The sequence below is a fragment of the Rattus norvegicus genome, chromosome 1 (genome assembly GCF_021556685.1).
Source record: "Rattus norvegicus strain SHRSP/BbbUtx chromosome 1, alternate assembly SHRSP_T2T, whole genome shotgun sequence".
NCBI classification, from domain to species: Eukaryota; Metazoa; Chordata; class Mammalia; order Rodentia; family Muridae; genus Rattus; species Rattus norvegicus.
This window is the reverse complement of record NC_141534.1, coordinates 131,848,792-131,875,878: the sequence shown is the minus strand read 5'-3', so window position 1 is coordinate 131,875,878 and position 27,087 is coordinate 131,848,792. Positions and strand designations below refer to the sequence as shown.

The window sequence follows — 27,087 nt, the reverse complement described above, 5'->3', positions numbered from 1 at the left end:
TTGCTGTAATTACATGAGGTTTATTGATAGGAATGACAGGAACCAGCATGCTGGGGCCGAGACTTATATCCCATGCAAGGGTAGAGGAGTTCGACTCCGAGTAGATGGGAGAAGGGGTAATTAAAGGAAGAAACCACAACCCAAGGGGGTAGGGAGGGCGTCATTGGAAAATGTCGTGAATACCAGTGAAAAATCACAAGGGGAAACTCCCTGTTTCTCAAGATTGTTCTCAAGATTTTAATCTAACTTTTATGGTCAGCCAGTTCCTGGAACAGAGTCACTGAACTGGCTAACCTACATTTTTGACTCTACTCTGTTTGCTAGGGTGGTCTGAATTTTTCCTGGTCTTTCAACTGAAGTTTGTAACAAGTTCATGTGTCTTTGTTACTGTCTAAATGAGCATCTCTGCCCAGAGACTACCTACATGGCCGACTGGGATCAGGCACAAACGAACAGCACAGTGAAGCTGTCCTTCACATTGGGCACAAGGTTCTTTCCAGCACAGAGCCAATGTAAGCACTACGCCCTGAACTTCCAGGACTGTGAACTAAATAAATCTTCCCCCCTTTTAAAGTCAGCCATTTTGTAATAGCAAAGAGTAGCCAGTTATTAGAGTCTTGCATGCCGTGAGAATATTGCACTATATAAGAGCAAAGCGGCTGAGGACCTACTCCATCTGTGTAGACTTGTTAGCAGGTCCCCAGACTACCTGGAACTCTTTGAGGAGAATGAGTGTGGCCAGGTTGCTGGGGAAAGATGGGGTTTTGTTCAGAAACTTTGGACGTCATGTGACAGGATCTAGGATATTTTTCCCCATGCTAGGGAATGGAAAAGAGGTGATCTGTCCACCTCTCTCCGCCCCTACACCATATCAAGTCCAGTACAGAAGCTTGGGAGAAGGGTCCTACTGCCTCCCAAGACAAGATGAAGAGCAGTGAGGAGGTCCAGGGAGCTCACAGTGTGGACCATGGGGGTGGTTGGTAATAGATGCAAAGGAGTAGCCTACTTGTCCTGGAGCAGGAGAGAGGAGATGCTGCAGAGAGGACCTGAGCTCAAGTCATCCTGAGTCTATAGATCTGCTCCAGAAGAGACCTGCAAACACAAAGGACACCAGCAAGTGGTTATGTGGGCTGACAATGCCACAGGATGCAGGAGAGAGGTGCCACATCCTCAGAGTCCACCATGGATGTACTAGTTCTGAGCATCTGATACAAAGACTGCAATGCCTGTGGGCCTTGGGGCAGGGCAAGAACAACTAATGAATAGGGTGGAAGAAGAAAAAAGGGGGAGGAAGGACAGGAAGAGGAGGTGCAGAGAAGCAAAGGAGGGATGTGAGAATAAGGGGAGTGCATGGGGATGAGGACGCAGGGATTGATGTGGGAAACTGGGTGAGCCTATGGAAGAGCCTTCCTTAGAGAGGCTCCTGAAGACTCAAAGCTGCCAAACTCACCCTGAGCTGGTGGTGGAGGGAGGTTATCTTGTAATTTCTCGTGAAACATGAAATTCATGGACCTTGGAGGATGAGTTTTAGAGATAAACATATTATAGATTCATGGGTGAGAGTTAAGGGGAACCTACCTGTATAGCAGGGTGAAAATAGGGTACCATCCAGCCGTTCTTTAAAAGATTCATGATAGAATCCTTTAAAGGTATGGGCATGATCTGGTAGGCCCAGTTGGCCCAACCAGGAGGTGCCCAGGAGCCTGTTCCTAGTCCTGTGACCATGTGGATACAGCTTCTGGGCAGAAGTGCATGTGTGAGAGATAGCAAGGAATGGGGACTAGATTTCTCTGCTGGCGTTTCTCCAGCAAGGACACTCTTGAACTGATGGTCTGGGGTGTGTACAGTCCTTTCCTGTTGCTGTGATGAAACACCACAGCCAAGGCAATGAACTGACAGAAGGAAGGGTTTACTTGGGCTTATGACTCCATAGGGAGAAAACTCTTGTTATTAATATGCCAGGGAAGTGAGGCAGCAGCAGGCATGGGGCCTGGAGCAGCAAGCTGAGAACAGCAACAGGAAGCAAGCAGAGTGACCTCAAAGCCCACCCTCAGTGATGTCATTCGGCCTCCAAGGCCACACCTCCTAAGCTTCCCGGAACAGCAACTGGCAACTAAGTATTCAAATGTCAGAGCCTGTGGAGACATTCCCGATCAAGCCACCACAGGGCCCTTGCCTCCTCTGGCCAGGTTTATGCCCTGTTCTCCTCAGGATGAAGACACAGGGATACAGCAAGGAGGCAGGGGGAGGATGAAATGCAGCTGTAAGCTTGGGGGATGAAGTAAGGAGAGATACAGGATTCCGAGATGAGAGAAGCATGTCCGAAGGGTGTAACCATCAGGCAGAGGGAGTAGGGACGAGGAAGTGGCGGATGGTGACTGAGAAAATGATGGGTGCGGGGATGAGGGAGGGAAGAGGGACGGGGAGAGGCTCGGGGAAGAGAGACAAGGGTTAGAGGAGAGGTAGATGCAGAGATGAGGTCTTCGCTTAGAAGCCGTATGTTATCGGTTGACAATAGGTTTCAAATCTGAGAGAAGCACTCTACCCTGTAAACAAAACCAGGTGTGTGGGTGCAGAGGTGGTTCTGGAGAGCCTCTCAGGGCTCTGCGGGCTGTGTATGGACGTGCTAATGGGCGTAGGAAGGTGAGCCCTCCTAGCCCTGCTGCAGTCTGCACTGGCAACATTGGTGACTGTGTTCTATTGCTAAGTTCTGGTTGTCACTTTAGAATCCAAGCAGCCATGCTGGGAAAGTATGCTAACCAGACACTATAAAAGAGGCTGCTTGCCCTCCCTTGCTCTCTTGTTCTCTTGCTTTTGCCTTCATACCCCTCCCTCCCTGCATTCCCTTCCCACCTCTCTCTCCAAGTGCTCATGGCCCCTACTACTCCTTTTCTCTTCTCTTCTCTTCTCTTCTCTTCTCTTCTCTTCTCTTCTCTTCTCTTCTCTTCTCTTCTCTTCTCTTCTCTTCTCTTCTCTCTCTCTGTCTCTCTCTGTCTCTCTCTTTTGCTTTCTCTCTCTGTCTGCCTTTCTCTGCCTCTACTACCCTTTTGACTCCCCTCCGCATGCCCTGAATAAACTCTATTCTACACTATACCATCATGTGGCTGGTCCCTCAGGGGGAAAGGCTGCCTCAGCATGGGCCCGCAGAGGCACCTCCTTCCCCCATACCTCACCACACCTCCATAGAACATATCCCCCTTCTCTTTATCTTTTTATAAACACATCAGTATGTGCTCACTGATAAGTGGATAATAGCCAAAAAGCTGAGAATACCCACAACACATCTCACTGTCTTTCTACCAAGAAAACGTCCTGACTCAGTACAGACTGCATAGGGCAGCTGTGTGGAAGCAGCTTGCTCTGTGGTTTGTTTGGTTTTAGTTTTTACTTTTCGTCTCAAAATGGAACTGTATTGTCCCAAATGCCAGCAAAGCCAGGTTTTAAACAGGCACTAACCAAACCTGGCACAGTCACATAATATTCTGAAGTCTACAGTATAGGGCAACCCATTAGGTCTCATGTGATGTCACTGGGATCCCGTGTCACATGTGTGACACTGGAGCAGCACCTAAAGGTGGTCAGGCCACTCAGGGAAAAACAATGGCACCTGACTGACATAGGAGCCTCCGATCCACCCACGTCCCCTCACCTTCCTGGTCCTCTTCCTGTTTCACACAGTTTTTAAAAGATTACTTTACTTTTAGTTATGTATGTGCATGTGTATGAGAGAAGGGATGTATGTACACGACTGCAGGTGCCCGCTGAGGCTAGAACAGGACATCACACCCCCTGGAGCAAATGTTATGGCTGGCTGTGAGTCACCTGATGTGGGAGTTAGGAACGAACACAGGTCCTCTGCAAAAGCCGTATGTGCTTTTAACCTCCGAGCCGTTTATCCGCCCACCTCCACCAACAAATTACAAACTAGATCTTGGAAGCCATGCTTATTGTGTGCGTGGTTCCCTGACTGGTCACTATGAGATGCCTAATATCTATCTCACTTGCCCCACAGGGGAGACACAGTATCTGGGTGGATGTATAAGTGTGGCTGAGTGTGAGCATGGGCATGCGGATGAGCCAAGGTTTGTGATGTCGATGACAGGAGAAGGTGTGTGATCAGCAGACACACAGCTGGATCTGTCAGCAGCAGGATGAACAGCTCTGGCTCTGGAGTCTGTCTCCTCAGATTAAGCATCTGAAGGGAGAGCTGGTGAAAGAGAGCAGTTACTGCCCTGGTGACTCATTAATCCAATCCTGCCAGCAATTGGCGATTGCCTCTGAAATCCTTCTAACTTTCGATTTAGAGTTTTATCAGAAACATTTTTAGCCTTACCTGAACTTTTCAGAACACAATATAACTCTCCTCCATGACCCTCGGCCCTCCCAGTGAACGCTGGGCAGTTCCATGGGGTTTGGTGAAGATGACGTGTGCGAGCGTCTGGCTCTCACGGAAGGGCTCCACATGGCTACGTCTGTTGGCTTCCCGTGTGCTCATTTTAATGGTCACTTGGAACTGTGTGACCTCAGCAATCTAAGAACACCCAGGAGGGTCAGTTAGAAGAGAATGCCTGAGGTGAGTGAACGTCGTCATAACCAGTTGAGGTATTTGGTGTAGCTGACGGGCGATCTATCTTGTAATCCATTAGTTTCAGTTTGCAGGAGCAGGGGAAGTGGCTGGAGCTGGGACCGAGGAGACACTGGAGCTGCAGGGCTGCACTGGAAGACAGTATCTGCCAGCTCTGACTGGACTTACATGTCATGATGCCTCCCCCAATTCAATCTCTTGGGACTTCTGAGGGCCATACCACACTATATCCACAGAGGGTTCAAGGGCAGACACTTGTTGCCTTGTTTGGGGCATGTGACCACTGGCAGCTTTTGGGCTCACCTGATTGCCAGACCAGGAACACCTGAAGTGGGCAGCCATTCTTTTCCACGAAAACCCTGTTCTGTATTTAGAGCCATACCCAGGAGGTGGAGAGCTCTCTTAGCCCTTAGCCCCATTCTCCCTTAGAATGTAAAGAATCAGGGTACAGTGCTGAGGTGCTTGGGTGCCGTGAGTGTGCACAGAGACAGCCCTCACTAATAAGAACAGGCGATCCCTTAGTTTGTAAATTAGAGTGAATTATAGGGGTATTGGTGCCGTCTCACGCAGAGTCTTGAATGCCTGCAGAAACCCCTGAGCTAGCTCATCCCCAATCTGCAGAGGAAGAGACTGAGGCTGGAGTAATTAAAGACCACAGTCTTTGAGAGGTCGGGGCTTCATTGCTTTCCTCCACTGCTACCTGACTCAGGGTCAGCTTGACCCGCCCACTAAGTTTCTGACCTCACCTGCCTTCTGGTTCATGAGAGAGAAGGATAAGGCACACTTCCTGTGCAAGCCTTTACTCCCAGCACTGGAGAGGCAGAGGCAGGTGGATCTCTGTGAGTTTGAGGCCATCCTGGTTTATATAGTGAGTTCCAGAACAGCTGGGGCTACACGGAAAGATCCTGTCTTAAAAGCAAACAAGCAAAACCAAAGCCTGTAGCCCTCTCATCAGCGTTACAGACTGGCAAAGCTTTCTGAAGCATCCGCCCCCCTTGTGTACCCACAATATGCTCTCATCACCGGAACCTCATGCTAGCATAGCTACTTACCTAGGAGCGCCCTTTCATGCGCTGCACACCCAGCACCCCAGCACTGCTGCATGCTGCTGAGCCTGAGGGGCAGCTCAGTTAGAAACAGCTTTGAAGCACAAGAAGGGTCGTGTAGCTTAAACAAGAAAAAAGAATATTTCTTCTGTGAAAAAAGTGAAACTGGAGCTGGGGTGCGAGTTCCAGCGACTGCTCAAGGACTAGCCAGCCATCTTTCTGCTCTTGCTCTCTGATGTGGTCTTGGAGCAAAGGTCATTCCATCTTCACTGCAGCCTGAAAGAAACAGCAGGCAGGGTCCACTCCGTAAGACAAAACCAAACGAAGGCTGGAAACCGTACTGGGTGCATCAAACACGAAAGGGTTAACCCAGGTAGGCTGTGAGCCTCCCTTATCTGAACCGCTCAGGACCAGGAGTGCTTGGGAGTTTTCCGGAGTTAGACATAAATGCATAGCCTTTCCTGCTTGAGTGCTTGAAATGCTCCCAGACCTGACGCTGTGCCGACACTCAAAAGGCTTGGCATTTGGAGGCATTTTCGACCGTCAGCAGAAGGATGCTTACCCGTACATGAAAAATGGGATGAGGAAGAGGGCAAGCGTGGGTACCAAAAAACAAAACAAGATTCAAACGCTTAGGAAGCAGCTGTGAGCCCTGGGCTGAGGGGTAGGAAATAGAGATGCTATAGCTGTAGACAGTGCGTTCAGACCGGAGAGCAGAGCAGGAGACCATGGCCTTGCTGCTGGCATGATAGGGGCTCTCAGGGACTATTCTATCTATACCCACACTCCACAGTCCCCTGGAGGAAATGTACGTTTGGAGGCACCCAATAAGTGTACCACTCAGGATTCTGCTTCACCAAGAGTGAGGGTTTTCCTCTCTACAGCAGGCTGAGAAACTGCCCTCTTTCCAATGAAAGATGCTGTCTTCTCTCATTTCCTTTTACTGCGCCTGAACACCACAGGCTGAGTAAAGGAACAGGGCTGTGGTGGTTTGAATACGCTTGGCCCAGGGAGTGGCACTCTTAGGAGGTGTGGCCTTGTTGGAGGAAGTGTGATACTATGGGGGTCACCTTGACACATGGTGGTGTGTCACTTTGAGACCTTCGTCCTAGCTGCCTGGAAGTCAGTCTCTCCTGGTTGCCTTCCCATCGAGGTGTAGAACTCTCATCTCCTTCCCCAGCCCCCACATCTGCCTGTGTGCTGCCATGCTCCCTGCTGTGATGATAATGGACTGAACCCCTGAAACTGTAAGCCAGGCCCAATGAAATGTTTGGCTTTTTAAGAGTTGGCATGGTCATGGTGTCTCTTCATAGCAATGGGAACCCTAACTAAGACAAGAGGTTAATTAACTGAGTTCTTAGTTTTGGAGGCTGGAAAGCCTAAGAGTGGTACTCATACCTCTTACGAGTCTGGTGAGCATGTGAACCGTCACATGATGGAAGGCATCATATACTGAGACAGAGAAAGGGGGCTAGCACAGGTATCTCTTCCTCTTCTGGCAAAGCCACTGGTCCCATCCTGAGACCCCGACCCTCATAAAATACCAGAGTTATCCCCTAAGGGCTCCACGTATGGATACATCAACAAACGAACTTAAAAGGTTAAGTTTCCAATGCACAAACTTTGGAAACATTTCCAAACTTCAGCAGACGTGTTCTTAGCAGTCTTGAGTCGGCGGGCTGCAGCAGGTGACGGCTCCATTTGATACAGTTAAGACGCCCCAGTCACACATACTGGGGTCCTGACGTGGAAATCACAAGTATGGCTGATACCCAGGATTAGCAACTGTCCTCGCTCCGTGACAGAATACCTGATGAAAGTGACTCAAGGAAGAAAGAGTCTGTGTGGGCTCACGGTCTGCATGCACATCCCATCATGGCAGAGAAAGCACGGTGGTGGGAGCACGAGGCAGCTGCTCATATTGCCCCACCCCCTGCAAGAAGCAGAGAGATGCTGGAGCTTAACTCACTTTTCCTTTTATTCAATCTGGAACCCCGGCCCACTGCCTACCCACGGTTAGGGTAGATCTTCTCATCCCAAGCAGCCCAGCCTAGACACTTCCTCACATTCATGGCAAGAAGTCTATCTTCCAGGTGGTTCTACATCCTGTCAGGTCGATAATCAATATTAACTACCATGGGTCCCTTGAGGCACTGTCTATTGCTGATAAGTTTGGGTACAAGATCCAGGAATTTCAGCAAACCCATTAGTTTGCTTATCTAGACAGTGTTGGAGAGTCCTGCTATTAAGGTCGCAGTCCCCCATGACCAGATGGCTCTCCGAGCTTGGTGCAAAAATGGAGGACTCCCTTTCTCAGCATGGCCTACCTTTCTCTGCCTGACTTTGTCTGGAGAGTGTTCCTGAACACAGGTGCCTGGCCTTATCTGAAGAATGACCTGAGGCAGAGCTGCTCACAACAGCACACATCTGGCTTGCTGTCTGCATGATAATTAGGTACTGCATTAGGACCAACTAGCCCTTTCCACCCGCACCCACTGAAGTCCCTATAGACCCTAGTCCTGGAACAATAAAGTTGAGCTGTCTCACGGAAGCTGATCCCAGAAGTTAATCCATCGATACTCACAGCCATCTGAACCCACCCCAATGCCTCTGCCACCTTTGTCCTTGAGGGCCATGGCCGACAGTGGCTGAGGAGTAGGGAGACCTACATAGTGGGGCAGAGGAAACTATGGATTGCTTCTTAAACGTAACATCGCAATCAAGGAAAGCAGACAGAGAAGAGGAGAGAGCTCTTGTGTCTAAGTTTTAATAGGCATCCTGGGACAGTTTCTGAAGATGTGGGCTTCTGACACTCCTTTCTTAGCATCCACTCATGCTCTCTGGGATTTGCCTGGGTCCAAGCCAGGGATTCTTTCAGATAAAACACGAGCTTGCTCCACACTTTCACAAAACAATTCTAACTCAGACGACTGGAATCACAGTCAGTCTGGAGGGACGGACTCCAGGAATACGCCCCACACCCACAGAAGGTCAAGGCTCTTACATAAGCGATGTCACGTTTGCACGTAGTCCATCCAGCCCTCCTATATATGTGAACTCATTTCTAGATTGTTTATGAGACCAACATGATGTGAGTGTCATACTTCATTGCTTACGGTTGGCTTTTTCAGTGTTCCGGTTACGTTTGAGTCATCATCCTGTTCCTGTAAGAAATCCTCTTTCACATAAACTCACTGGTTCACTGGGGTAGATGTGGGGGGAATCATTACTTTGGTTTATTGCCAGTCCTTATCAGGAGTGAACAGACTCTTTTTTTTTTTTTCATGTCTCCCAGAAATCACAGTGGAAAAAAAAAAAAGAAAGAAAAAGAGAGAAAGGAAGGAAGGAAGGAAGAAAGAAAGAAAGAAAGAAAGAAAGAAAGGAAGGAAGAAAGAAAGAGGGAGGGAGGAAGAAAGAGAACATTCCAAGGGATTCTGAACAGGCTCCAAGGCAAACCATCTTCCCTCTCTCTTAAAGATTGATTATAACAAATTGTGTTTGCTGAAAATGGCCACTGTGCCAGCTCTAGGTTTGTAGTGATTTTTCTTAAATATTTTTATTTCCCTTATTAAGAGCTAGAGTTTGTATCTTTCCCCTAAACATGGTGGAGCTGTCATTGGATCAGTCGCTGTTGATAGCTCATATGTGACTCCTGGGGTAGAGTTGGGACAGGCAGCACAGCTGTCACCTAGCCCACAGCCTCAGCCTGCTTACTCTGTTGAACAGCATCTGAGATGAGTACTAAGAAAGAGGGGAGCTGACAAACATTTGGTTCATGTTTCTACAAGAGCATGCCCTGCTATTGGCTTGGTTCTGACGGGGACATAGTGGTAGACGGCACACTGGGCACATATGCAAATGGGAGGGATGATGGCGATAAAGTCGGAGAGTGGCTCAGCAGTGTGGCTTCTGTGTTTATAACAAGTCCCTGTGGCAAGGACTGATTCAAGATTCCACAGACGAGAAACTGCCTTAATCCCACCAAAGACAGAGCCCCTGTAACCTGAACAAATCCCACTGGTCTCCACCTCTTAAGAACCACCTCTTCGGGGCTGGAGAGATGACTCAGCGGTTAAGAGCACTGACTGCTCTTCCAGAGGTCCTGAGTTCAATTCCCAGCAACCACAGGTATGGCTCACGACTACAGCCCTTCCTTCCGGTGTGTCTGAGGACAGCGATACTGGGATCAATCTTCCCATACACAAACCTTTAGAAGGCCAGTGCACAATCACACGAGGGCTGAGACAAACCAGACCCATGTGAGGAGACCAACGCAGAGGAGCCTCAGGCACGGGACTAACAAATCTTCAAATGGCTGTGGTCCCAGCCTCTGAGTCTCCCTGCTCTGAGGGGTTACACAGCAGAGATAAACCATTCTGCTGGGCTTATTCAATGCCCAATCCACAGGAATCTTTGAAAATAAGAGACTGCTTTAAACCACTAAGATCTGAGGTAACGTTGCATACCCGTAGAAACTGGAACATTAGGTAATCGTAAAAGTGTCTGTATCTACATTTACACTCCAGCACTAACAACCTAAGATAAAAATTACACATGTGCATTAAAAAAAAAAACAAATACAACACATTTCATGTTCTCTTATTTAAATGACATGATTTGAGAATTCTGAACAAACAGGAGTTTGTTCATGCACCATTCCTGAAATTGCTTTTAAGGGGAAATTAGCTCTGGCTGATGACCTTGGTTACTAGGTTGCAAAACAAAAAGAGAAGCAAGTCATCCACAGCCTAGAAACAAACAAACAAACAAACAGACAAAAAACCTTACAGGTCATCCATAGCCCCCTCCCTCCCAAAAAAAAAAACCAAACTTAAAATAATTTCTCAATCTAGAAAAGTGGTTCTCAACCCATGGGTCATGGCCCTTTTGGGGTAGAATGACTCTTTCATGGGGATCACCTAAGACCATCAGAAAACACAGATGTTTACATTATGATTCATAACTAGCAAAAATACAGTTATGAAGTAGCAACAAAAATGATTTTATGATCAGGGTACAACACGAGGAACTCTGTTAAAGGCTCACAGCATTAGGAAGGTGAGAAGCGCTGCTTTAGAACAATATAATTGAACAATATAATTGAAGAGGGAAAAAGTCAGTGCAACGGTGTTCCTGGTGGATCTGCAGACACGTTTCAGTGGCAGCAACTTTGACTCCACCTTTCGTTCTTGCTCCCATCCATGCAGAACAGGGAACGCTACAGAGATCAGAGAAATGAGCAGAGAGCACCGGGATTACCACTTTTTTGTTTTGATCTAGTCGAGATCTGAGGGCGTAAGCTGTCAGGTAAGCTGAACTCCATGTGGATCTGACCCTACAGGGAGACAGGATTTCAACCATGTGTCATCCTTCTGTAGGGCACAGGAGACTTGCGTGGCTGCCATTAGGTGTGAGGGCGTTACCTAAATCTTAGCAGACAATCGGAGTCAGGTCTGGGCTGGGATGCGAGTGTGAGGCAGGACAGAGGGGGCCTGGAGGAGTCTGTATTCGTTGTGGGGTTACCGGCGGGAAGCGTCTACAGCAGAAGACTAAGGAGCTCCCAATTGCACAGGTTCTAAGCATGCATGTACACCAATGCCACCCCTTCCCGGCCCAACAGAGAAGGAGCCTCTAACCACGCGCACGCGTGGAAAGATCCAAGCAACAGAGGACTACAGTCAAATGCCCCTCACTTCAGAGGGAAAGAAAGACAGGAAACTCCACGGCAGGATCAATCGCGCAGAGGTTACTGCCAATGGGAGCGAGGGGGACGTCCCTGTCCAGGAGCTTCTACAGACGCAAGGCAGAAGCCAACTGCAATGGGAAGGAGAAGTGGCACAGCCAAAGAAGCCCCACACCGTGGTTTAGGATCTGAGATCAAGGCTGAACCAAAACAGCAAGGAAACCAGCCCAGCCACACGACTAGCACTCAGCCACTCGGAGAGGATCTGCCCCAAAGAAGAGGTAAGAATACAAAAAGAGCCCTCTGTGACACAAGATATGGAAGCTTTCTGAAAGACTATGTCTCCCTGTCTAGTCCCCAACTTAGAGCAGACCAGAAGCTTCCTCTGTTGGCATTCCTGCTATACTCTGCCAATGGTTACCTAGCAACAGCCCGGTGGGCCTGGCTTGCTGAAAAAGGGACTGTTTGGCCCCACCCTCTCTCTCTTACTCTCTCTTTCTCTTCTCTCCTTTACCTCTTTCTCCATCTCTCCCTCCCCCCTCCCCACTCCACATGTTCCCGGCTGGCCTCTCTCTCTCTCTCTCTCTCTCTCTCTCTCTCTCTCTCTCTCTCTCTCTCTCTCCCTCCCTCCCTCCCTCCCTCCCTCCCTCCCCCATCCCCTCTCTTCCTCTGCCTCTACTCCCTTCTCAACTCCCCTTCCCATGTCCCCAAATAAACTCTATTCTATACTAGAATATTCTATACTTAGCAGGTACCAAGGTGGCAGGGAGGGATGCTTCACCATGGGCCTGCCAAGGTACCCCTCCCACCTCACTATACCGTGTCCCATGAAACCTATCCTTGGCTTTTTATAAAACACATCACCCCCCAGTTAGGGGATTGTGAAGCTGTGCCTCTGTTGCATGTAGTCGTTAGCAACCGCAAGATCCTCAGCTCCTAGCTAGGCTAACTCACCCTTGTACTAAAAGCAGGTTAGAAACAGCATGGACATTTGCTGATCTATCAGTTTTCTGGGTTCATACAAATGAAGGTTTGGCCTTTGATGGAAGAATCCACTTTAAGGGAAAATGTAAGAGGAGGCCATGTTGAGGTGAAGTGAGTTATAGAAATCGACTCCATGGCCCAAGGAGAACAACCAGATAGGAATTATAAAACAATGTTGGCCAGTATGTTGATGCACTACTGAAAGAGGCCGCAGGGTAGGGGGGGTTATCAAGCATGAGGAGAGGGAGAATTGTGTATGAAAGGATGGAGTTCTAAGAGTGACGCAGAACACTAGAATACATACATATTCATATATTATATATAACTATATAATATGTATTGTATATAAAAATTAGACACATAAGTAGAATAAATACATCTTTGGGTAAATTTAAAGAACAAAAAAAATCCTTGAAGCTACAAAATTAGAAATCATCCAAATAGGAAAACATACAACAAAAACCAACATAGACTTATGGTAGTAGGCAAACATACATGCAATTGGAGTCGCAGAAGGATAAGAGAGAGAACAGAGCAGAATATAGACAGGAAGAGATAATAGCTTAGGCTGTTTCAAAGCAACAATCAATAAACCAAAAAAAGCCAAGCATCTCAGAGGATCCAAAGTCAAAATACCAAAAAGAATGGGAGTAAGGTACCACAGTATCACCACCACACTCCCCCCAAACGCGTGTCTATACGCATTGTAATCAAACAACTTAAAACCTAAGGTACGCACTGTTAGGTCCCAAATCCCAAAAATAACAGTCTGGCCTCGGCCCAGGTTGGGTGCTCACAGGACAGAAAGAAAGATTGCTGGCCAGACAGGTAAAAGCTGTCTCTCAGCTTCCTTAGGCAAATGTAATCTTTCCCTCAACCACAGGCAAATGGGGCATCTAGTTAAATCTCAAAGCCGCAGCTAACCTTTTAACATGTAGTGTGAATCAAAGCCACTGGGCTCTGTTGGGCAGAAAGTTGGATTCCAGGCTCTTCCTGGACAACTCTCCCTCTGAAGCTGCTCTCTACCAGTTCTTGGCAGCACCCCCTCTGATAGCCCCTGACCATGCCTTCACTCCTCTCTGCCTCCAAGAGGTAGCCATGCCACTTTGGACTCCCCCAAGTACCTATGACTATTCTTTTTCTACCACCCGAGAGATAGGTACACAGCCGTGCCATGCTTACAGTGAACCTTCCCACCCATGGAGCTGTTCTATCCTGCGGTCTCACGGGGCCATCGCTTACAAAGAATAAAGCTTGAAGGTTGTCAAAGAAAACCACACCTCACGCAGAACAGCAAAGGTAAATGCCCAAATAGGAACAGCTCATCACCCAGAATAACATGGCCAACAAGATCATCCTCCAGGCATGAGGTAAATAAAGGTGTTCCCAGGTATAGGGAAATTGAAGAAGATTTCTTGCTAGCAGACCTGCTCCAAAACAACAAAATTGCTAGCTAATTTTTTCAGACAGAAAGGATGTTGACGACAGGAGCCACAGACCAATAGGATTGAAGCACACTGCAAGCATATGTATTATTGAGGGTTCTCTAGAGAACCACTAGAAAATAGATGATAGGCAGGCAGGCAGGCAGGCAGGCAGGCAGGCAGATTAAATAGTCTGGCTTACATTAGCAGAGGCAACATACTCCTCCAGTGGCCTTGTGTGGGCTGGAAAGCAAGGAAAACCAAGGGGTGCTCGGTCCCTGGTGATGGAAGCCTCAGGAGAGAATTCAGTGATGACATCCACTCCAAGGCTGAAGGCCTGGAAGTCTTCTGGGAGCTCCTGGTGCAAAGGCTGAAGAGCCTGGAGTCTGATATCTGTAGATTAGGGTAGCAGAATGGTTCCCATGCAGGAAGGGTCGGGCACCCAGTGAGATACAGCCCTGCATCACTTTCCATTGTCTTTAGGCCTTCACTCTCTGGGATGCCACCGTCTACAATCAGAGCTGGTCTGCCTCTTAGCTAAGCCTCTCTGGGAACAGCTTCATAGACACACCCAGGGGAGCATTTAACTAACTACCTAGGGACTTCTCAATCCAATCAGATCATCAATCAAGACCAACCATCCTGTTAGTGTATAAACTGACAACATGACAGCTCTGTGATGTGCTTAAGGTGTTTATTGTAGATAAACAGAGAGAATAGCCAGAGGCGTCTGGAAGAGTCTAGAGCAGATGGGGAAAATCTAGACTGAACATGGTGAGCAGATGACTGGGCCATGAGAGAAGCAGGAGAGAGCAGAGAGATAGAGAGAGGGAGGGGGGTGAGACACAGAAAGAAAGGAACAGAGAGAGAATGAGGGAGAGCATGTGGAGAATAGCAGGGTCATAAGGAGAATGAGTAGCTGGGGTTGGGGGAGGGGGCAGCCCAGGAGCTGGAGGGTGTTTAGGGTGGGAGAGGAGGTGAGAAGGGCTAGGACACTAGAGCATGGACACTGGACTCTGGAACAGGGACTTAGGAAACTGGGAGAGCCCGTTCTAGGGAATGATGTGCTGGTTTCCACTATTTCCTGTTTGTCATTTTATTTTATTTTATTTTATTTTATTTTATTTTATTTTATTTTATCAGAGAGATGTTATTATCCAGCTTTTCTCTACCACTATTTAAAATCTTAAAAAAAACAGATTTATTTAATACTAATCAAGTGTGTGTGTGTGTGTGTGTGTGTGTGTGTGTGTGTGTGTGTGTGTGCGTGCACGTGCATTTGTGTATGTGCATCTGCAGAGTCCAGAAGAAGACATCAGATCATCTGGAGCTAGACGTTCCAGGCCGCTCAGCATGGGTGCTGGGAACCTTGCTCAGGACGTCTGCAGCAGTGGTGTGCTAACTGCTGCATCATCTCTCCAGCACCCGTATCACCTTTTCAAAACTGTTAGCAATACTTGCAGACGTCCCGTTTACTCCCAGACAGGCTCAAGTGTTCACGCGTCGTCACTTATCCATTGTGCACTTCACTAATGTTAGGCACCACTCTTCAAGCTTACTGCTCTCACAGAACATAAATTATGTTACATGTCAGCATATGCTCCCGTCTCACCTTATTATTTGTAGAAGGAAACAATGCGCTTATAGAGGTAATTTCAATACCCCGAATTCAAGAATGTGTAAGTGTACGTTTCTAGATTATCAAGTCAACGCACAAGGTCTTATGGACTGCCCTTCAGAGGACCATTCCCTAACTTGTAGCACCATTTTGAAGGCTGTGTAGAGTTTAGGCTGTGTAACCTAGCTGGCAAAAAGTAGGTGACCAGGGGTCTGTCTTTGAAGGACATACCTAGCTCTGGTTCTAGGCTATGCTCTCTGCTTCCTGTTTGTACCATGGGAAGAGTCACTGCCTCCTGCTTCTGCCTCTAAGCTCCTACTCCTGATGCTACATCTTCCTCACCATGGTGGCCTGAAACTTCTGTGGAACCTGGAGCCAAAGCAGGTCTTACCTTCCTGAAGTTGCTGCTTTTGGATGTTTGATAACTGTAAGAATAAAAGTAACTAATATAGAAACTGGTACAGAGGAAATGGGACCATGGTGGGATGACCTAACCATGTGGTTGACCTTTGGAGTTGGTTTACAGGAGAAACTTGGAAGGGTCTGGAGCTGTGGGATAGAGAGGCTTTCTAATGCTATAAGCCCCACGTAGTGGGTAATTATGGGTAGACCAGAAGGCTGATCAAAACGCAACTGGTGAAGAATGGGCTTATGATGTTTTAGATGGAAACAAAGGGCTCAACTAGGAAATGTGGTTATAGGCTAGCTGTGATTTGAATAGGTGCGGTCCCCATAGATCCATATGTCTGAATGCTTGGACCATTGGCACTATTAGGAGGTGTGGCCATATTGGAGGAAGTGTGTCATTGAAAGGGCAGGCTTTGAGCTCTCCTATGCTTAAGCTATGTCCAGTGATGCAGTCTCCTGCTGCTGCCTGTGAATCAAGATGTAGAACTCTCGGCTCCTCCTGCACCATGTCTACCTGTGTGCTGCCATGCTTCCTGCCGTGATGATAATGGACTGAACCTCCAAACTGTAAGCCAGCCTCAATTAAATGTTTCCCTTTATAAGAGTTGTCTTGATTTTGTCATCTCTTCACAGCAATAAAACTCAAACCAAGACATCAGTTATGCTACATTCTAAAAACAACAAAGAACTATATCGCAATACCTTTGCCTGTGTTCTGAAAATTAGAGTGAGGTTGAATTTAAAAATAATGAGTACATTATTTGGAGATGAAAAGTGTAAGATAGAATAGCCTCCAGGCCGCAGAAGGGTTGATGCCGGCCACTTTTAGCTGGAAATACAGTGAGAATTCAGAGTAAAAATTCAGAGTAGAAAAATGTGAAAAAGATTAAGTTTAGTCAAAAGAGAAAAGAAAAAAGAAAGAGAAAAATGTAAAGGAATGTCTCTGAAGCCCTAGATGAAGCAAGTCTGGACAAAGCTTTGGTAATCAGTAAAAGGAAGGCAGGGCCCTTTACTCTGGGTAACAGAAAAGGTGCTCTGAAGAGGAAACTCCTCCCATGGAAGGCCCTATGGTATAAAAATGCAAATTCATTTGAAAGTTTCTGGGTATGCGACAGGAAGAGAGTCACAGGGGGAAGTGTTTCTCCAGGGTCAGCTGCCCAGACACTCAGAGATCAATGCAGCTTTGATAAAGGGGGGCGTGGCTCCATTTCGACTTCACAGAAGATTTTCAGACATACAGACACACAGAGTGGTGGGTAGAGGAGGCTTGTGCTGAAGTTCTGGAGTAACACTGGTGATGTCTGGTTATGTGTGCAAGGGTCGGACCTCCTGCAAGAAGCCCCACTGGCCTCCGTGTGAAGTTGTAGAGGTGAACCCTACGTTAGAACGGACACCCCCTATCCTAGGATGTTGATGATACCAGAAACATGGGATGTATGCTAAGGAAATCTGTGGACAATGAGTAGATATAGTCCAAATGTATTACAGAAAGCAGGGCCACAGGGGGTGGGGCCACAGGGGCAGAGCCTCAGGGGCGGGGTCTCAGGGGCGGGGCCTCAGGGGCAGGGCCATAGGGGCGGGGCCACAGGGGCAGGCCACCCAACCCTGTTGGAACACAGGTGAGGCAACTCTACCCCAGATGCTGAACATGGAACCATAGGACTGTTTATCTTGACAAAGGTAAATATTGGTCTTGCTTTGGTCCATCTCTCCTATCTGTGCCCCAATTTCTCTCTTTTGGAATGGGAATGTTTAGTATCTGTCATTGTACAGTGGAAGATTATATATTTTTTTTTTGTTCTTTTTTTTTTTCGGAGCTGGGGACCGAACCCAGGGCCTTGCGCTTCCTAGGCAAGCGCTCTACCACTGAGCTAAATCCCCAACCTATAACTTGTTTTTTAATACAAAGGTCCACAGGTCAGTTTATCTGGGTTTCAGAAGATATTTTGGAGTCAAATTTTAGTTCTACTTATTATATATGTATATATGTGTATATATGTATATATATATATTGTGTGTATGTGCATGTATGTATATGTGGGGTATGCATGTGCCAGAGTGCATGTGAAAGACAGATGACAACTTGAAAGAGTCTTCTCTCTCTTGTACCATGTGGGTCCCAGGGTCGTCAGGCTTGGATACAAGCAGCTTTACCTGCTAAGTCATTTTGGTGGTCCTACGATTCTGGACTCTTGAACAGTGCAAACAGAGTGACTCCTGAGGCTGGACTAAGTACAATTTGCATTTCAAAGTGACTACAGGCATCCAGGGGCCAGAGGTACAGGGCTTTATGTTGCATATGAAGTGTTCCCCACAGGTTTTGAAGGCTCGGTTGGACCGTAAGTTGTTATTTTGAAGTTGGGGGTACCTTGAGAAGGTGGCACCTGGTGGGTACAGATAGGTCATTAGGTGTGGTTGGTCATTTCGAGGTTAGACCCACACTTGGCTCCAACCTGCTTCTCCCTGGAGCATCATGCTCCCACTGCAAGGGGTGGGGCTGTGCCTGTATCCCTGCCCCCTCCACCTTGACAGGCTGAAACCTCTCTGAAACCAGGAGCTAAAATAAACCTCCCGTAAGTCATCTGTGTTAGATGTGTTAGATGTCTGGTCACACAGGCCAGGAGTATAATCCTGTGACAACATAATTTGTAGCACACACAAGGCACTGAGTTTGGCAACACCAGAAAGAAAGAAAAAACATACATGTACAATGCTCATGGGAACTAGTTACTATGTTCTCAACTGGAAACTTATGGAGTAGATTTAAAGTGGTCTTACCTCAAAAAATAAAGGTAACTATGTGTGCTGCTATGCACGGAGCCATATTGGATTTGGGCCTAGCCGCTTTTTGACTGCATGGTTCAAAGTGACTCTGGGCTGTTTGGCCACAGAGACTCACCCCGAAGATGACTGCCATAAATCTTAAGATTGTTGGATAAAGCCTCTCCCATGAATTTACGGCACAAGAGTATAACATTCAAGGGATGCCTCAGCTCGAGCAGATACCAGTTATCTCCTCAGTCAACACCCAGTGTCTCCACCACCTGACCTCATCACCTGACTTCTTTGCCTCCAGCTATCACTGCCTATACCCTCATCTCCCCCTCCTTCATATTTCACAAAGGTCACTCCCCCTACCTGAAAGCCTTAAAAGCTGCAATGTTCATCCCAATAAACGAGACCTTGACAACAGAACTTTTGCTTGGTCTCCTTCTTCTCTTCACCCCCATTTTGGCCCACAGGTAGAAAGCCTCTTCGGGACCCTGAATAACTGGGTCCCCGCTGGCGGGGACAAGTGGCGCCTGAACAGGGACCCCGAAGCAAGGCCGACTACAGGACGATGGAGATAAGAGAGCTGCAGCGGGAATCAAGGACTCTTCAGGCCGCATCGCTCGTGCGTCGCTGGAGAGGGAGGTAAGGACCGGTCGAATAATTGTCGTCTAATTGCCATGGGGAAGGTATGGATTTAGGAGGCTTGTTTCATAGGAGAGATCAAGCGCTCACTCAGGGAGAGAGGATTAAGAGTTAAGAAAAAGGATTTAATCAAGTTTTTTTGTTTTAAAGGTGTCCCTGGTTAATTTTAAGCAGTGTGGGGCTAGCTTAAGTAAAACTTGTAATAAAAAAGGGACAAGGTAATGGTAAAGTGTTTTTGCATATGCGTTCTTTTAGAGTTATATTTTAGTCTTTGGATCCTGACTAGAGATAGTTTACACCCTAGACATGAGAGAGAATGGGTTTGGGAAAAAACAGTCCTCCCGGACTCTCCACGGATGCTTTGGAGAAAGAGAAAAACTTTTCAGGGCTCTCCTGGGAACAGAAGAAAGGCAGGAGACGTCCTGCCTCTCTGCTGGCTCCTATTGGAGAAATGCTTATTTCTAGTTCTGGGTTCCATAGGTAGGATATGTGGGTCCCTATCGTGGGACACCATCTAGTTTTTTCCCTCTATGTCTATTGTGTGTCCTTGGTGCACCAAGCTATCCATGTCTGTCAGTTTATGTCTGTGGTCTTTGTTTCTCGTTGTTTAAATGTTTTATGTTTCGTGTTCAAAAGAAAAAAATGATAAAAACTTTATCTGCCAGTCGTTCACACCTTGACTTGGTTTTAACTCGTTTCAAGAAGGGAACAATGCATAAAAAACAGTTTCAATTGGCTTTTGGAGCCTACATCTGTAGCTAGAAGCCTAAGTCTGCTGGACAAGCTCCCCAGGGGCTGGCTAAATGTTTATACTAGCTGATCCTAAAGACACCAGGAGCTTCACAGCTTAAAAGGTGTAACATTGGTAACAGAAAGTTGGCTTAAAACTGTAATTTGGATATGAGCCAACCTAGGGAAACAGGTCCAAATTGAGGTAATATTTTTATGGAATTCTTATTCTAAAAACCAGGCTTCTAAAAGATTTTAGGGCAATGTCTCTTTGTTGAGGTATTGGAGACCGCACCATCGTGCGTTCACATGTAGGAATTGGCAGTCATAGCCAAAGTTGTGGTTTGCCCTAAAGTTACTGTATTTTGATGCTAATTCCACTGCCCCAAGAACAGCTGCCTAGTCACATACTCAGAACTCAGGTGACTTTCCAAAGTTGTGGCTGTGCTCTGGTGTTACAAAGAGATCTTAAAGATTGTGATTAAAGACTGTCAGTGTTACATTGACTAACTCAAACTTATTTATAATTAAGAAAAAAATCAAACAGGTAGAGATTGTTACAGGATTTAAAAAGGATTGATGAGGTTTTAAAACTTGTGAGAGCATTACAGCTTGTTTGCTTATCCAACTGCCATTTCAAGATAGATTTAGAGGATTGTTTTTATGCAGTTTGTTTACATCCTGGCGATTGTGAGTTTTTATTTTGTGAGCTTGCTTATAATTTTAGAGAGCCCATGAAGTGATATCATTAAAAATTTTTTACAAAAGAGTGGCTACTAGCCTTATATTATGTAATTTTGTTGCTTCTTCAATGTAAGAAGTTAGAACTTTGAATCTTTCAGTGTATATGGACATTTTTACTACAAACCTTTGCTCTCAAAATGAGCTTTAACATTTGGGGAGTAACTATTGCTCCAGAGAAGATTCAATATTCATTTTTAATATTTAAAACTAATTTTAAGCTTCTAAGGATATGTTAATTGCCAAAGTACCTCACCTTACCAGAGGACTTAACTTTGTTATCCTCATTGGAGATAAAGCTTTTGTCATTAGTACAAAATTGTAGGCTAGAGTCATGGAAGTATTTTAAAAAGAAACCTGGTGAAACATACCTTATTCCAAACAGCAATCAAATTGGTTATTACAAAATACTGATATTTGGCCTATTACATATACAAATTTTTCAGGCAAAATTGATAATTTTACTCTTTACATATTTTTGTATTTCCTGTATATTTGTGCATACAACCCATAGGAAATGCGCTTACTGTATTTATAGGTGGTTCATCTAATGAAAAGGCTACATGTATGATTGGATCACTTGTTTATTCTCTTGAGTTTCTGCTGCTTCAGCACAGATTATTAAATTCCTGGCTTTAGCCACTGTTTTTATAATGTTAAAAAAATCAAGCTTTCAATTCACATACTGATAGCCAATGTGTGGCTTGTGGTTTACGATTGATTTCAATTACTTAATGCTTTATTAGAGACAAGTTTTCTACATGAAATCAGTGAGTGATTTCAGTGTAAATTGTCTGACAACTCACTGTCCTTTCAGTGCTCTGGCTCAGACAACTAAACAAAACCATAGACCCAGCTCTTTGAAAATGGTAATGGAGTTGATAACACACCCCCTTGAATAGAGGAAGACTCCATTTGCTTACTTTCAACTCCCAGCCTCACCTTGCCGGCTCAGGGATTTCTAGTACAGTATTTATAGGATTTGGCATCTCTAATTAATGCTTATGTTTAGGTAAATAAAGCTGGTAAGGGGCTGGAGAGATGGCTTAGTGGTTAAGAGCACTAAGTACTGTTCCTTTATAGGCCATTTAAGAACTCAAACTGGATTGCCTGGACACCTTACTTAGCAAGGGAGGACAATGATACCAGGCAGATTATAGGCCTTATATAGAAACAGTTAGTCAAAAAATCTCATTCTTTATATATCCAAAACAATAATGCTGGAGACAATAATTTGGTATAAAAGTCAATTTATAAATACAAGTGCTCAGTGTCCTCAATTTAATCCTTAAGGACTTATCTTAATAAATAATATTTTAACAATATTTTAATAAATAAAAAGGGGAGTTATCCCTGTATGCTAAAATATGCTCCTTTTATTTCAATTTTAAAATTTGGATGCCAAGGAACACTCTGAGTTTATGGCACCCTACAGCTAAGCATACTTCTGCCTAGGTGAAATAGAAAGATCCACATATTGGCATGATCCTGTTCAGATATTTTATATGGGGAAGAGGGAATCTTTGTGTTTTTTCTACAGGATGCTACAGGAGTGTGCCAGCTGCCCGAGTGGCTGGTGAGACTTGCTGATCCTGGTTACATGAAGATTCAGCTCTCCTGGTTCGGGTCCCTGGAGTCATTCCTGTGTCCTTGGAGGAATATGGAGGATTCCCACTCATCTTTTTTCATCACAGAAATTCTGGCGTTGCTGCAGTCATTGTGTCCCGTCCCACCACGGCCTGCGCTCCGACCCTCTGTGCACTGCTGACCGATCCTGAACTATCCTGGGAAAGACCTTGGCATTTTCGCTGCTATTGTAGCAGCCATTACTGCTGCAGCCATTGTGTCTGCAGTGTCTGGAGCTACCCTCCCCCAATCTATTGTTAGGCAAGCACAGTGGGTGAACTTTCTGGAGTAGTTGCTAACAATTGGGAATTCTAAATTTTATTACAGGAGAGGCATGACTAGGCCCTTGGTGGTATGGCCATAGCAGCTGAGGAGAACCAGATGAGGTGCCCACTACTTATCGGGAGAGGCTCAATTTCCACAATCTCTTATATTAATGCCATCTGGCTCCTACTCCTTCGCCCCTGGGCTCAAGTAAGAGGAATGAGAAGATGATCCAATGTAGCTTTCCTCAGTGACGGGCAACTTCCTCTGACCCTTGACCAATCTAGACATGGAGCCTTGAGGGCGACAAGGTGATCCTATGTCAGATAGGCTGGGGTTTGAGAGGTCGATCCTAAGACAGAGGTGGCTACACCCCGTTTAAACGTGCGGGCCGGTCAAATGCTCCTCTGCCCAGTTTCTCCCCCAATAACACACACGTATAGCCCAGAACAGTGTGTTACAGCATAAGTTCATTCCTAGCCATTGGGGTGCAGTCCTAACTGCAAGAGTGGCTTGCCATGGCCGAGCTGGGCACTCTGTGAGGCATGTCTGATCTCTCTCAGACCACTACTTCCACCTAATGGTTTTTTTAATAAAAGAAAAATGGGGGAGATGCACGGAGCCATATTGGATTTGGGCCTAGCCGCTTTTTGACTGCATGGTTCAAAGTGACTCTGGGCTGTTTGGCCACAGAGACTCACCCCGAAGATGACTGCCATAAATCTTAAGATTGTTGGATAAAGCCTCTCCCATGAATTTACGGCACAGGAGTATAACATTCAAGGGATGCCTCAGCTCGAGCAGATACCAGTTATCTCCTCAGTCAACACCCAGTGTCTCCACCACCTGACCTCATCACCTGACTTCTTTGCCTCCAGCTATCACTGCCTATACCCTCATCTCCCCCTCCTTCATATTTCACAAAGGTCACTCCCCCTACCTGAAAGCCTTAAAAGCTGCAATGTTCATCCCAATAAACGAGACCTTGACAACAGAACTTTTGCTTGGTCTCCTTCTTCTCTTCACCCCCATTTTGGCCCACAGGTAGAAAGCCTCTTCGGGACCCTGAATAACTGGGTCCCCGCTGGCGGGGACACTGCTAGGTTTGCTAGCTTTCTTGGCTTCTCTGTATCAAAACACCGTGTGTGTATGTGTGTGTCTGTGTGTGTGTGTGTGTGTGTGTGTGTGTGTAAGCAAATGCAATTTAATAATTTTTAAGGACTGTGAATGTGGCCTAGTAGTTGAGTATATCCACATGGATATGATGAAAGAAAAAAAATAATTTAACTCATAAATTCCTTCTACATTTTAAAAGATTCATTTCTATTTTTAACATGAATATGATAAGAAGAAAAATTAATTTAATTTACCTTATGCATTTCAAAAGATTTATTTGGGGGCTGGAGAGATGGCTCAGCGGCTAAGAGCACTGCCTGCTCTTCCAGAGGTCCTGAGTTCAACTCCCGGTAACCGCATGGCGGTTCACAGCCATCTGTAATGGGATCCGATGCCCTCTTCTGGTGCGTCTGAAGACAGTGACAGTGTACTCACATAAATGAAATAAATAAATCTTTAAAAATAGAAAAAAATTATTTTTATTTTTAGTTTGTGCGTACACAGCATGTGGATACCCACGGAGTCCAGAAAAGGGCTTCAGGTCCCCTAGTGCTGAGGTTACACGTGGTTGTAACCATGTGCATGCTGGGAGCCGAAACTGCGCCCCTCCTGAGTTGCACAGAGAGCTCTTAACAGCTGAGCCACCTCGCCTACATTCTTGTGGTGCTTGACTTACTCCAGAGCTAACTGGACATGCCACGCCTGATCTGTAGTCACCGCGCTCTCCCCCCCCCCCCCCCCCCCCGATTTCAAGTGTCAGCACATATGGCTCATTTTCCACTTGTTGCTTCTGAGTTCAAATCATCTGCAGATTCCTTAGCGTCTGAGGTGCTGCTACGCCAACAGAAATGCAATTATGGCACAAGGTGGAGAAGTGGCCTACTCCAGCGAGGCAGCACAACACAGCGAAGATGGCTGTACATTTTGAGAATATTGAGGCAGAGGAACTTTAAAAAGAAATCTCTTTTACAAGCACCACGAACCAGAATTGTTTCTCAGCAATTTGCAGAAATAATATTAACATGGTGTCACCAACAGGCATCTACTCAAAGGCGGTCATTTGTTTTATCTCCCAGAAGGCACTTCAACTGCCATCCTTGAAATGCAGGACCATGCCTTCCCGGTACTCACAGCAGGAACTCCCTCAGCAGATATTCGAACAAGAGGCTGTGGGGGCGTGGGGAACAAAGTGCTACAAATAAATAGTGTGACACCCTGTAGGTTGATGTCATTATGCAGGTGAAGGCAGGTACAGGATAGAACGAGGCCTGTCACTGGACGAGAAGGGAAAGATGGGCAGGAGAAAAGTTTTAGAGAGGAGAGGAGACTGGAGCGATGGGGAGAGCAGCGGAGAGAAGCAACATGGAGGCAGACGTAAATGGTCCTCATCGTGCATCTCTACATAGTTACAGGTTGTTATGACTATTCTTAAGGGACGGGTGTGTATAGGGTTTTGTGTCTAGATGAGCAAAGCATATCTTATCCAGGTGGGCAGTTTATATCCTTATCAATTGGTTGTAAGCTAATGGCGTGGACGTATTATACAGTGAGTCATTAACATATAAACCTGGTTTTGGGTTTCTTGAGTTTGTTGAGTCATGTTTTCACTGAGTTGTTGGGAGTGTGAGCAGAGTCTGTGACAGCAAGCCACGCTAGGCTAAGGAACGTTTGGGGCTAGCACGGCCTGTGGAACATGATGTGGGCCTCAGGCATGATAACAACCCGCTAAGGGGTTGACACAGTGTGTCAGTGTGTCAAAGCAGCTGACAGAGAAACAGCAAGAGCACACGGGTCTGCTCGGAGTGGGAACTCGTGGGAACCGGTTGTACGCTTGTATAATTTTACTGCAACAACACCTTCCCAGGAGGAACTGTGGATAAAGGCACACGGGCTGACAGAGCGAGGCGGAGACATGTATGATGTGACAGACTTGCATGCTGCAAATCAGCCCTGCCTCAGGAGACATGGGCTGACTGATGTAGCTTCTTAATACACATGGCACATGTGCTTAGATGTAAACGCTGTGTCCCCCACTTCCACTGCTGTCAAAAATCTTAACACCCAAGGAAGCGGGCCTATACAAGTGATCAGTCATGGGGGCCAAACCGTCATGGATTACAGGAGCGCTGGAAGGACCCTGTTTATGAATATGATATGAAGACCCAGAAAGGCAATGCCAAGATGAATGGTTCCTCGGTGTCCCTAACTCCACTGGATATTAGACTTCCCAGACTGTACAAACTATGAGCAGGCCCCAGTCCAGTGAGCACAGAAGAACCTGAAAGTCACACCCAAACCTGGGCACCCTGTAGCTAGCAACAAGGGGTCTGTAACACATGGTGCCTTCTCTGGTAGCCTCTGCAAATATGATTCTTTCTGTAGATTCCTTTAGGGGTCATGCATGAGTTCACCACCGTGTTTTAAGACACATTCTTGGTGAATGTGTTTAAACTGTATTTGAAAGGTTCTCTCTCAGGGTCACTGTGTAAGCATCTGTGCATACCACTGGCTAATGCCCTACAGCCTCCAAAAGCTACCCCTTCCTGCAAACGGTTTAGTATTCTGTGCATAATCCACTCGGGACCCCTTCTGTGGACTGTGAGTGTTGACATTCTCACCGTTAAAAACTGCTGTTTGTCTGATATCTGGAGGCCACAAGGATGACCACCTGTCCAGCTAGTTGTTAATTATTTCTTTCACCATCATGTTTTTTTTTTTTTTTTCTTTTTTTCGGAGCTGGGGACTGAACCCAGGGCCTTGCGCTCGCTAGGCAAGCGCTCTACCGCTGAGCTAAATCCCCAACCCCCCACCATCGTGTTTAAGTCGGCAACACCCCAGAGTCCCTTCCCTCACTCCACCTTGGCTATTCAAAATGGAAAGCTGACAGTCTTTTTCATAGAGCTAAGGAAGGGGAGGAAGAGAGAGCTGGCAAAACGGTTGCTTCTTGGGAAAGTATATAGAAAGTTACTTTCCACAAAAATGCCTGCTTAACCAAGTCTCACAGATAAGCAAGAAGACTCTTAGAAAAGCCCACATAGCTGGAAGTGTGCCTGTGCTCTGGACAGCTCTCTGCCCTCTACCGACTTTACCTGCCCACTGGAGGTTGGGGTGAGTTGGCTCGGAGTCAAGGACACAGACCCTGGGAGCAGGTGGGAGGTGCTGCGGCAAGCTCACCTGAGCACTGCTGTGAACTCCTTAATCCCTCCACCTGCTCCCCATTGGTTCCAAGAAAGCGTCTCTTCTAAACAGCAGTTCCTGATTCGCTGGCATTGTTTGTAGTGGCAATTCTTGCTCTCTCAGGCAGTCCTCAATTAGGTCCTCCTGCAGGAATGCTGGTCTCATAGGCAGCCCTCAATTAGGTCCTCCTGAAGGAGTTGCTTTTGCAGCTGCACGCCCCAGTGTTTCCACAGAGGCAGTCCCGCCTTTCCTGATACACTGGAAACACTGCT

General features: G+C 46.5%; 1 long non-coding RNA gene across 1 annotated transcript; it reads right to left on the bottom strand.

Moving 5' to 3' along the window:
• LOC120099842 (uncharacterized) lies at positions 1 to 27,087 on the bottom strand. Its single transcript, XR_015646884.1, has 4 exons — positions 26,813 to 27,087; positions 5,638 to 5,907; positions 4,334 to 4,531; positions 1 to 1,092 (listed from the first exon to the last, which is right to left on the bottom strand). It is a non-coding gene; the product is annotated as an uncharacterized LOC120099842 (long non-coding RNA).